The sequence below is a fragment of the Hypomesus transpacificus genome, chromosome 11 (assembly GCF_021917145.1).
Source record: "Hypomesus transpacificus isolate Combined female chromosome 11, fHypTra1, whole genome shotgun sequence".
NCBI classification, from domain to species: Eukaryota; Metazoa; Chordata; class Actinopteri; order Osmeriformes; family Osmeridae; genus Hypomesus; species Hypomesus transpacificus.
Genome location: NC_061070.1, coordinates 1,421,715 through 1,433,021, shown reverse-complemented (window position 1 = coordinate 1,433,021; position 11,307 = coordinate 1,421,715).

Below are 11,307 nucleotides of genomic sequence, written 5' to 3'. Positions count from 1 at the left end.
GAGTCTTACAAGATCGAGCTTTACCAAAATTGCACAGGTCAATGATCATAAACAATATTGCAGATAGCCAAAACATGAAGCATACATTGTGAAAATTAAACAAGTGCCAATGGGTAGAACCAGCAGAGCATGTAGTTACACAAATTACAATTAAACAGCATGATCCTCGAAAGTGCTAGTGTACCTGGAGGAAAGCAAGCAATAATAATATAATTCACAGCGAGTACAAGTAGTTAAATCAGTTAAAACTAACCAACAAGTGCAACAAGTCCTTTAATAAGTGTCACTTTGTTCCTGGAGGAAATAAATTAACATCTGATCCAACAAATCTTTCTTAAGTACCGTTGTACTCCTTGAACAAATGCATCTTTACTCTTTAGCCTTTTCTTGAAGGTGGGGAGACAGTCAGTGTCCCTGATGGAAATGAGGAGTTGATTCCACCATTGGGGGGCCAGACAGGAGAAGAGCTTGGGTTGGGAGCGGGCACTCTTGAGAGGTGGGACCACCAGACGGTTGTCAGAAGAAGACCGTAGGTAGCGGGTGAGGGTGTAAGGCTGGACGAGAGACTGGATGTAGTCAGGTGCAGTCCCGTTCACTGCTCGGAAGGTCAGTACCAGGCTCTTGAAACTGATGCGGGCCATGATGGGAAGCAAGTGGAGGGAGATGAAGAGCGGGTTAACATGGGAGCGTCTGGGTAGGTTGAAGATCAGGCAGGCTGCCTGGTTCTGAATCCTCTGGAGAGGGCGGGTTGCGCATGCGGGGAGACTGGCGAGAAGCGAGTTGCAGTAGTCCAACTTGGAGAGGACAAGTACTTGGACTCACATCCCACACTTCTATACCATAATGGTGTTTTGGAGGTTTTTAGGCCAATTGCACAAAAATAGTGAATCCAGCATATTGGTTTTCCAGTAGCTCTTAAAGCAAAGGAAACCCATGTTCAAATACTGAATGGTATAAATCTGCTAAATACATTTCTAAGGTTTAATTTTGACCGAAATGACTATATTTTGTCAAGTCGACATAGAGACAACTGTTCTTTTATTATGAATTCTTTGTTTGTAAATGTAATTGTATAAGGACAAGACCTTATTTTTCTGTATTTAAAAGAGACTTTACTGGTAACTACATTCCATCATTGTAATATAAGCTATGGAAACGTAAAAAAGCCCGCAAATGTGCAGGGATGGTTAGAGGCTTTGGTCTTAGAAGAAGAATAGAGAGACCCTGTAGCGGCAAATAATGTAATAACTACGGTTAATTTAGCAGCTGGTGATCATTTTTTGGGGGGGAGGTGTTGTTTGGGGGGTGAGGGTGGGCAAATAAACAGAAAGCAGCACTTCGAAACTGGGCAAAACAACCACCACTAATTTATTTAAACAACTATGTATTAAGAAGAGCAAGACAATACAATACAAAATTCATTACAAACATAAAAAGATAGTGACTGAGTTTTTTTTTTTTACTATATCCTCCCATCCACTACAAAAAAGCATGTTAACTAGCTACTTGAACAGCCAGCCAACTCTGTTTCACATAACAAGAGCAGGTGTAGCCCCGGTTGTAGCTTCGTCCTCGATCACTAGCCTGCTGCTGGATTTGTAATCGTGTTGGTCCTAGATCCTTTGTCCTCTTTTTTTCTTCCAGCGAACGTCTTGTGAAAGTGACAGTATCATTGGGTTTCAAAGGCAGATAAAGTTGTGTGACAAGCTGTTGTCAATACACGGAACAACAGCGCGATGAAATGAAGCATATCATTAGGTGCGTTCGACATGACCCGACTTCATGCGGCGCTGCAGCCGGCTGCAGGCGGCTGACTTGAAACTGTGAATTCTAGTTAGACTTTTTGGCTGTTTATCAATCCGAAGAACGCTGAGAACGCAAGTACATTCTTTTGAAGAACGTTCTGGCAAGCCTCCTTGCGAGAATGGTCTTGCAAGGACGCAAGGACGGAGAATGAATCGAGATGGTTAGGGTTTTCCTGGACTCGCAGTATTATGATAACACTGACTAACTACAAAAACTAGATAATAAAGCTAAAAAATGGTCCGTCTACCTGTAATTTTATGTTTTCTGTAGCCCTTGCTAACTTACAGTACCTGTTAACTAGTGTCTGTACTGCACTGAGATGCTACTAGCTAGGTTATCGAGAAGTCGGAGCAAATTTACAAATTAGCCGTTTCATCAATAAAATAAGAACATTTTCAGCGACTGAACTGCCTATTTCTCATCACATTTTAATTCAGATGCTGATTTACACGTACCGTTTAGCTGAAATATGAAAAGAAAAAAATTACAGTTGTGAGGTTTGTCCGCCTCGCTTGACATCTTGCAATGACTTCTGGGAAATCAGAAGCGTTCTCGCTGGTCAAGTCACCATCCGATGCATCCTCCATAAAAGGGGCGGATCAGGAACATATCACATGTAAAAGAGTTACGACACTCTGACCTCGCCGACACAAGATCACTTGGTTCAAGTAGCTTGCAAAAAAAACACTTCTGGCAACCTGTTTGGATGGTTTTCAACGGGACAGACAGTAGCAGCATCTCAATTTACTGACATTTTCTGTATATTAACACATAATATCAATTGGGTACTGGTGTGTTGTATTATGTATTCTGATTCTGCACATGTCTGATACTTTATTAAAATGTATGTATTACATTAACTCATAACACTAGGCAGCAATATTGTGAAGCAGAGCTAGAAATGGCTATGCTTGCTACCATACTGTAGCTCACACCAGATCAATTTAAGACAAGAAAGGAGTTTGGTAAATAGAACAGAATATACAAGGCAACCAATTGCATTCAATAAAACATTTTATTATGCAATATGTCCAGTGAGAGGGTCAAGTTTGTTTTTAGTGGACCTGAAATTCCTGCCAAGCGTTGCCAGCTAGCTGGACGATAGGGGACCCCTTAATCTGCAATTCATTGTTGCTAGCTCTAATCGGATGTGCATTTAGAATCTAACAAGCTATATCTTACAATGAACTTGAAGTAAAGCTGGCTATATAAAATTTGGGTGACCAGACGTCCTCTTTTCGAAACCTAAAAAATGCATCCGGCAGGGATTCCAAAATTGTCCGGGCTTTTGCCTCGTCGGAAATGTGTGTTTCTCTGGGTCTTTCACAAACTTACGCCATTCATGTTCAGTGTTACGAAGCAAGTTAGCTGGTAAATTGATCAAATTACTGTATTATTTTAAAACTATTTTCAAACTCAGCTAACTTGATTCGTTACATTAAATAATAATGGGGTTGAACGTTGCAAAATACAATGTTTGGGGCTAAAAGTCGCAAATGACACGCTTTACTTCTGCCTTCTTCGATTAGGCAACAATGGAAGTCTATGTAAGTGTCTCAACTCTCTTTTCATATGGCTCTAGGTCTACCTAGCTTTGACTAACAAGCCTTTTAATCTATGGCGTGCTTACATAGTCTATAATGTCCCAGTATTTTAAGAAAATATTAACTATACTATATACATGTTTCTTAAACTATTTGTTCTAGTTCTATCAGAGTGAAAGATGCTGTCTAGCATTAACTGTTAAGTCAGTGGCGTTGTTAGACATAAAACTGTACTGGGGCACACGCCCCTATTCATATCCCTTCTTCCAAGCTTGTTGCGCATAATGCACTATTGGGCTATAGAAACTCCCCGCCGGTGGCCAGTGGCGATTTTAGACCCTTTTTAGGGGTGCTCAAGCACCCCTAAATTTTATCTCAGCACCCCTAAAAATAATAATAATAAAATAAAAAATAAAGATATATTGTTTATTATCATTTGATGCTGGTAGGTCATGAAGAAAGGAACATCCTTCGTTTTTTCATTCATTCAATATTTTGCATAATAATACATAAATGAATTAATTGTTATTTAGTGAAATTAGGGATTTATTAGCAATGGGGTTTAGCACTTTTGCAAGGCACTGTATTCATGTCACATTGTCATTGGGGGCTGAGCACCCCTAAAGGTCTGATCCTAGAATCGCCCCCGACTTAACCCACAATATAACAGTTCAGGGACTCAAGTTTGATATCAGCTTTGGCAGGGACATCTATAGTAATGCAAGCTTTGTGTTTTCGGTTTGTTAAAACTCAAACTTTAGATTTTACTGGGGCACAGCAGATTTATACTGGGCACGTGCCCCTGTAAAAAGGGTCTAATGACGCCCCTGTGCTAAGTTATGTTTAATAAACGAATAAAATAAAATAAACACTGTGCTCCTAAATTTCTTTGTGTCCTCCAAAAAAACAACATTTAGGAGCACATGTACTCCTTGGTGGAAACATTAGTGTAGAGCTCTGCAAGTGCGGTTCCAATCCAAAGAACACGTCACCAAGAACCCCAAAAATACCCAGAAATGTTCTTGATCCGCCCCTTTTATCAAGGATGCATCGGATGGTCACTTGGCCAGCGAGAACACACATGATTTCCCAGAAATCATTGCAAGATGTCAGGAGAGGCAGACAAACTTCTTTACTGTTCATACTTCAGCTAAATGGTGCGTGAAAATCAGCATCTGAATTAAAATGTGAGGAGAAAAAAATGGGCAGTGTAGTCTCTGAAAATGTGTTTATTTTATTGATTAAATGGCTACTTTGTAAATTTGCTCTGACTTTTCGATAACCTAGCTAAGGAGTCCAGGGCATTGCGCAATAGCCAAGAAAACCTGCATCTTATGTTTTGATTTTATTGGATCTCACCGCTGCCTTTGATACGGTGGATCATGACATCCTCATTGCGAGGTTGGAACACTGGGATGGGGTTAATGGGGCCGCACTACAGTGGTTCAGGTCCTATCTCACTGACAGGACCTTTTCAGTCACTATAGATAGCTTTTCTTCTTCCGTAGCTCCTGTTTCCTCTGGGGTTCCGCAAGGGTCAATTCTGGGGCCAATTCTTTTTAATCTGTATATGCTTCCTCTAGGAGATATCATTAGGAAACACAACATCTCGTTTCATTTTTATGCTGATGACACACAACTTTATCTGCCCTTGAAACCCAATGATACTGTTCAACCTCTTTTAGACTGCATTTCAGATATAAAGAAATGGCTTTCAAGTAATTTTCTCCAACTAAATGAGGAAAAGACCGAAGTTATAATTTTTGGTCCTGCTGGCTCGAGAGCTAGTCTTGGTAGCATGGTTAGTAATTTTTTTCCTAGTGTCAGCTCTCATGTAAGGAACCATGGGTTCATTATTGACTCGGACCTTGGGTTAGTCAAGCAGATTAACTCTGTGGTAAAAAACAGTTTCTATCAGTTACGACTGATTTCCAAGGTTAAATCTGCATTGTCTTTTAAAGACCTTAAAACTGTCATTCATGCTTTTATCACCTCACGTTTAGATTATTGTAATTCCCTCTATGATGGTCTCCCCCAGTCCTCAATTGCCCGTCTTCAGATGAAACTGAACATTTTCGCAAGGACGCTTGCAAGAACGTTCTTGAAAAGATTGTACTTGTGTTCTCAGCGTTCTTCGGATTGATAAACAGCCATCTTCTAATATGGGGATAACTGCCACTCTCGGGAAACTTCCGGGTTCTGAACTGGTTGCAGTTCCACTGTAGGTCCATATGAGGGCACTAACGAGCAAGTGCAGAATAATTGGAGGTCTATGGAGCTATACCCCTCAATATCCACTTTTCTCAGGATATATTGTGGCTGAAGTGTAAACAGCTGTAATTCAGTGATCTTTTGAGATATCAAGGCAGGGGCGGGCAGCTTTTTCCATCTAAAAACATGTGACAAACATGAATATATTGTGGTACTATGTTTGACTTATAATTTGAATTAGGTAAGGCTTCAACCTGTGGTACAATTCTGTCTTCCAGCTAATTCCTTTCATCTCTAGGCCTCTTCAGGCCTCTGTTTTCAAAACAAAATCTTGGCGAAAATAGAAACGTTCACTTTCCTTGTGTTCAAGCTTCTATTACTGAACACCAGTAGGACTGACAGGGTTCCTGACAACAGGGGAAATAACTTCAGAGTTTCAGCTTTCAAAAGAGACCATTTACATGCATGTACTCCAAATGGTTAAAGAACAGCTTTCAATTTACTTTGGGCATGCTGTTTAGGCATTTTTAGGCACATTTAACAGGATCCCAGAAAACGTTAATATAAGAGAAATTTACATTTATTCATTTAGCAGACGCTTCAGAAATCAGAGCTTGGTTGAGTATTGGGGGCAAAACAACACCCTTTTCTAGAGAATCATTATAGACTTCCAATAGTATAGGAGTAAGTTGTGTTGAGAACATCTTGTAAAACTCCACTAAATAACCAGCTGGGCCAGGGCTTTTGTTACTCTGCATTTGAGAAATACAGGAAGTAATTTGTGTAAAAGTAAAAGTGGACAGTAAGACCCCAGTATGTTTAATCTGCAATGAGTGCCTTGCCGTGCGTAAAGAATACAATTTGAGAAGGCATTTGAAGACGGCGCATGCTAATTTTGATGCAACTTTCGCACTGGGCTCTGCTGCTCGGAAGCAGAAGATACGAGCCTTAAATCCTGTTATGAGCGAAGATGTCAATCTTTATTTTGGGACTCTGTGGATCAAGAGAGAGCAACGGTGGCCTTGTTACGAGTCGCATGGATACTGGCTAAAAAGAAAAAGCCGTTTACAGACTCCGAGGTGGTCAAGGACTGTATGCTAGCATCCATTGAGGAGTTGGTAGCAGATGAGAAAACACAAAAAATTACTCTGTCATGGCAATCATAAATTTTATCCGGTCAACTTCCGGTCTACAGCACCGCCTTTTCCGCAAGCTATTGGCTGACATGTCTGCTGAATATAAAGATTTGTTCATTCACAATGACATTAGATGGCTTAGCAAAGGAAACGCATTGAAATGTTTTTGTGAGCTAAGAGAGGATATTCTGGTGTTTCTCCGGTCTTCAAAGTTGAAAAAAGCTGGCAAGTTTCTGTCTCTGATAGAGAATTATGAGTTTCATGGTACTGTTTACTTTTTGAGTGACGTTTTCCACCATTTGAACCAACTCAACTTGGAGTTGCAGGGCAGGGATAAAACAGCCGCAGAGCTTGTAGAAAAGCTTCATGCTTTTCAAAGGAAGCTCTCACTTTTCTCAGTTGATCTTTGTCCTGGGAGGATGCTCCACTTCCCCACATTGAGGAGTTCTGGCCTACAAATTACAGAAATTATGTCAGGCTTCATTGACTCGTTGAAAAACAACTTTGCCACAAGGTTTCATGATTTTAGCATCCCCAGTGGAGTTATGACATTTGTAAAGGATCCTTTCTATGTGAATGTCCAATCTGACTTTACATTGAAGGGAAAGGAACTTTTATCCTCTGTGGATGAGGGGTCTTTACAACTGGAAACCATTGACATTCAGTCATCAGGTGACTTGCGACAGTCATGGCAGCAGGCAGGTTTTGAAAAATTCTGGACCCATGAAGTCAGCCGAGAGAAATTTCCACACAAGGGATATTGCACTTTTTGTTCTGACAATGTTTGGTTCAACGTACACTTGTGAGTCATCATTCTCACACATGAATGCCATTAAAACTCACAATTGCACATCCCTTACTGACCAGCATCTACATGACTGCATGCGCATTGCCCTGACAACTTATATACCTGACTTCACTGCTCTTGCCAAGTCAAAAAGATGCAATTTCTCTCATTAATATTCCTATATTTGTTCAGTGACATAATATCCTAATATTCCTTCAGTGACATCTTCAACCTCTCCCTTAACCTGTCTGTACTCCCCACCTGCTTCAAGAGGACCACCATCATCCCTGTGCCCAAGAACACCAAGGTCACATGTCTGAACGACTATCGCCCAATAGCACTGACCTCTGTCATCATGAAGTGCTTCGAGCGGCTAGTCAAATCATTCATCTGCTCCTCGCTGCCCCCCACACTGGACCCTATGCAGTTTGCATACCGGTCCAATATCCAGCACCGGTCCAACGATGCCATCGCTCTGACTATGCACACTGCTCTCTCCCACCTGGACAAGGGGAATACATATGTGAGGATGCTGTTCATTGACTACAGCTCTGCATTCAACACCATCATCCCCTCCAGACTGGTCTCCAAGCTTGTGGACCTGGGACTAAGCACCTCCCTCTGCAAGTGGATCTTCCACTTCCTGACGGGGAGGCCACAGGTGGTGAGAATCGGTGACCGCACCTCATCTGTACTGATCACCAACACAGGCACCCCCCAGGGCTGTGTGCTCAGCCCTCTCCTGTTCTCCTTGTTCACCCACGACTGTGCGGCAAGGCACAGCTCCAACATCCTTGTTAAGTTTGCTGACGACACAACCATCGTGGGCCTCATCTCTGACAGTGACGAGTCAGCCACAGAGAGGAGGTTGACACCCTGACATCACGGTGTCAGAACAACAACCTCTCTCTTAACATCAGCAAGACCAAGGAGATGATTGTGGACTATAGGAGGCGGCAGGAGGAGGAGCATGCACCCCTATTCATCAATGGATCGGAAGTGGAGAAGGTCAGCTGCTTCAAGTTCCTCGGGGTGAACATCAGCAATGATTTCACCTGGTCTGTTCACACGGACAAGGTGGTCAAAGCGGCCCGTAAGTGCCTCTTCCTCCTGAGGAGACTGAAGAAGTTTGGTATGGACTCAGTCATCCTCACTAACTTTTACACATGCACTATAGAGAGCATTCTGACTGGTTGTATCACAGTGTGGTATGGGAGCTGCACAGACCGGGACCGCAAGGCCCTACGAAGTGTGGTCCGTTCTGCTGAGTTCATCATCGGCAGGAAGCTCCCAGCCCTACAGGACACCTACCACACACGTTGCCTAAGGAAAGCCAGCAGGATTCTAAGAGACTGTTCCCACCCATCCTTCAGTCTCTTTACCCCGTTGCCTTCTGGCAGGCGTTACCGCTGCATCCGGTCGCGCACACGCAGACTGGACAACAGTTTCTACCCAAGGGTCATCAGGCTTCTCAATGGACACTGATATGGACATTTTTACTGCACAATAGTCACTTATACACTGTCACTTTCAGCTACTGGTTGCTCTTTCAGTAACATTGCACTACTGTACCTCACTGTACCTCGCCACCAGGCTCCTGTTTGGTCGTTAACATAGTCACTGATCTGCATATTTGCACTATTGCACTGTACTCCACTTAGGTTAGAATGGGTTATAGGGTTGAAACAGGTTTTTTGTGCATTAGGGTTAGTATAGCGTACTATTTATTGTTATCTGTAATTTAGGAAGTTTTAGTGTTAGGGTTAGTATAGTCGTTTATTTATTGCTATCTGTATATTTAGGAAGTTCACTTATCTAAGCTCAGCATAGATGTAAATTTTTCCGTGTACTTATATGTTATGTTATGCCAGGTGCTTGCGTTGTCTTGTCTTAAGAATTTCAGTGCCCAGTCTAACCTTGTGTTGTTCTGTGCACCTGACAAATAAAAGACTTGAACTATATGTTTAATGTATGCACCTCCCTGCCAAAGTAAATTTCTTGTTTGTGCAAACATTCATGGCGAATAAAATCCCTTCTGATTCTGATTAGATGGCAAATGTAGGCAAATGACATGCAAGTTAATAGGCATGTTAGTCAAGCAAGCAATTAAGGTTCATTTTTTTAACAGTATGATGTAATTATGATGTTATTCACCTCATATTATCCACTTAATGTTTTGCTTGATGTGGTTTGGTTCAGCTGGACTGAATATTGAGGTATCTGAGGCTATTTAATTATAGACAGATATGCAAAATGCAGTGTGTCTGCATTGTTTGTCTACTTTTGGCCACAGCAGATTAACTGCTTAACCCTGTTATTGTATAAAGAGGTCAACTATTGTACTTTTACAGTGATTGTTCTGTCAATTATTATAGTTAAATGCAATATGAAACATTTTGATCTCATTAATTGTCAAGAATTGTTATGTACAGCCATGTACAATAAAGTGAATGTTTTTGTTAGTTAATTGCATTTTCTCCAAATGTCTGTTAATATGGCCTGGTTATTGCTCACCTGGTTTGATTTTGGAGTCCTTGGGCCTATGCGGCCTCTTGGGCATATGTTGTTAAGCACTTACAAAATAGAGTATATTGACTCCTTCAGTATGTTGTTGTAATGTCTTGATTTTTTTACTTGATTACTCATATCCTCCGGCCCCTGACTTTGCCTCAGTTTCAAGAACCGGCCCCAGCTCCAAACTAATTGAAGAGCCCTGGTCTAAACGTTTTGTAAATTCTTCACTTAAAGTTGGAAAGTCTAGATTATTAAGAAAAGTGTCCATAACAGATGTGTCAAGAGGGGGTTGTGATTTGTAAAGCGTAGAGTAAAAGGAAGAAAAATCTGAGTTCATTTATACGTCTCTTCTGATTCTACGTGGCATACCAAGTCGAAATATATCACATTGTCCCGTGTCCACCATTTTGGGCGTTGGCCATTTGGAATTTTCATAAAAACATACTTTTTTGAACTCCTTTGCCGTTGCTCATATTTTCATGGACATGTAATCAAATCATTTTCAGACCACAATAACCTTGACATGTAAAAATATGACTGAATTACAGCTGTTTATACTTGGGTCAAATGGAGGAGTCAGGTGGCTGAGCGGGTAGAGCATTGCGCCAAAGCTGGGGAACATTCATCTACCTGAGGGGGGGAAGAAAGGAAAGGAGGGGGGAGAAAGGGGGAAGAAGAGAAAAGAGGGGAAAAAATGAAAAAATAGAGAAAAAAGGAGAGAAAAGGAGAAGGAAGGGATTTTTATGGCCCATACCTACATCACCAATGTTTTTGAAATATTAAGGTATATCAGGAATCACAATTAAAACCTTATATTTCTATTTCTATAGACATATATATGGGATACAAGTTAATCCCAAGGTTCTGGTTTGACTAAATTGTTGCAAGAAATTCAAGTGGTTATTTTGTATTCTTGGAAATCACATAATCACAGTTTGGTTAAAAACAAAACAATGAGGATACTCATAACTGTTAAGTTAATATTTAAAATTAAGTTTATGTATTTAGCAGAAACTTTTATCCACAAAACAAACAAACAAACGAAGCATAGGAAAATACATTTCTGTTGTGATAAAACTTTTATTTTCAGTCATCAGAAAGCCATTATACAGCAGTAGTGAATCCCTCCATTCACTTATTCAACAGTAACTATAGACAATAACTTAAATATATACAGAACAGTAGTGAATCCCTCCATTCACTTATTCAACAGTAACTACAGACAATAACTTAAATATATACAGAACAGTAGTGAATCCCTCCATTCACTTATTCAACAGTAACTATAGACAATAACTTAAATATATAC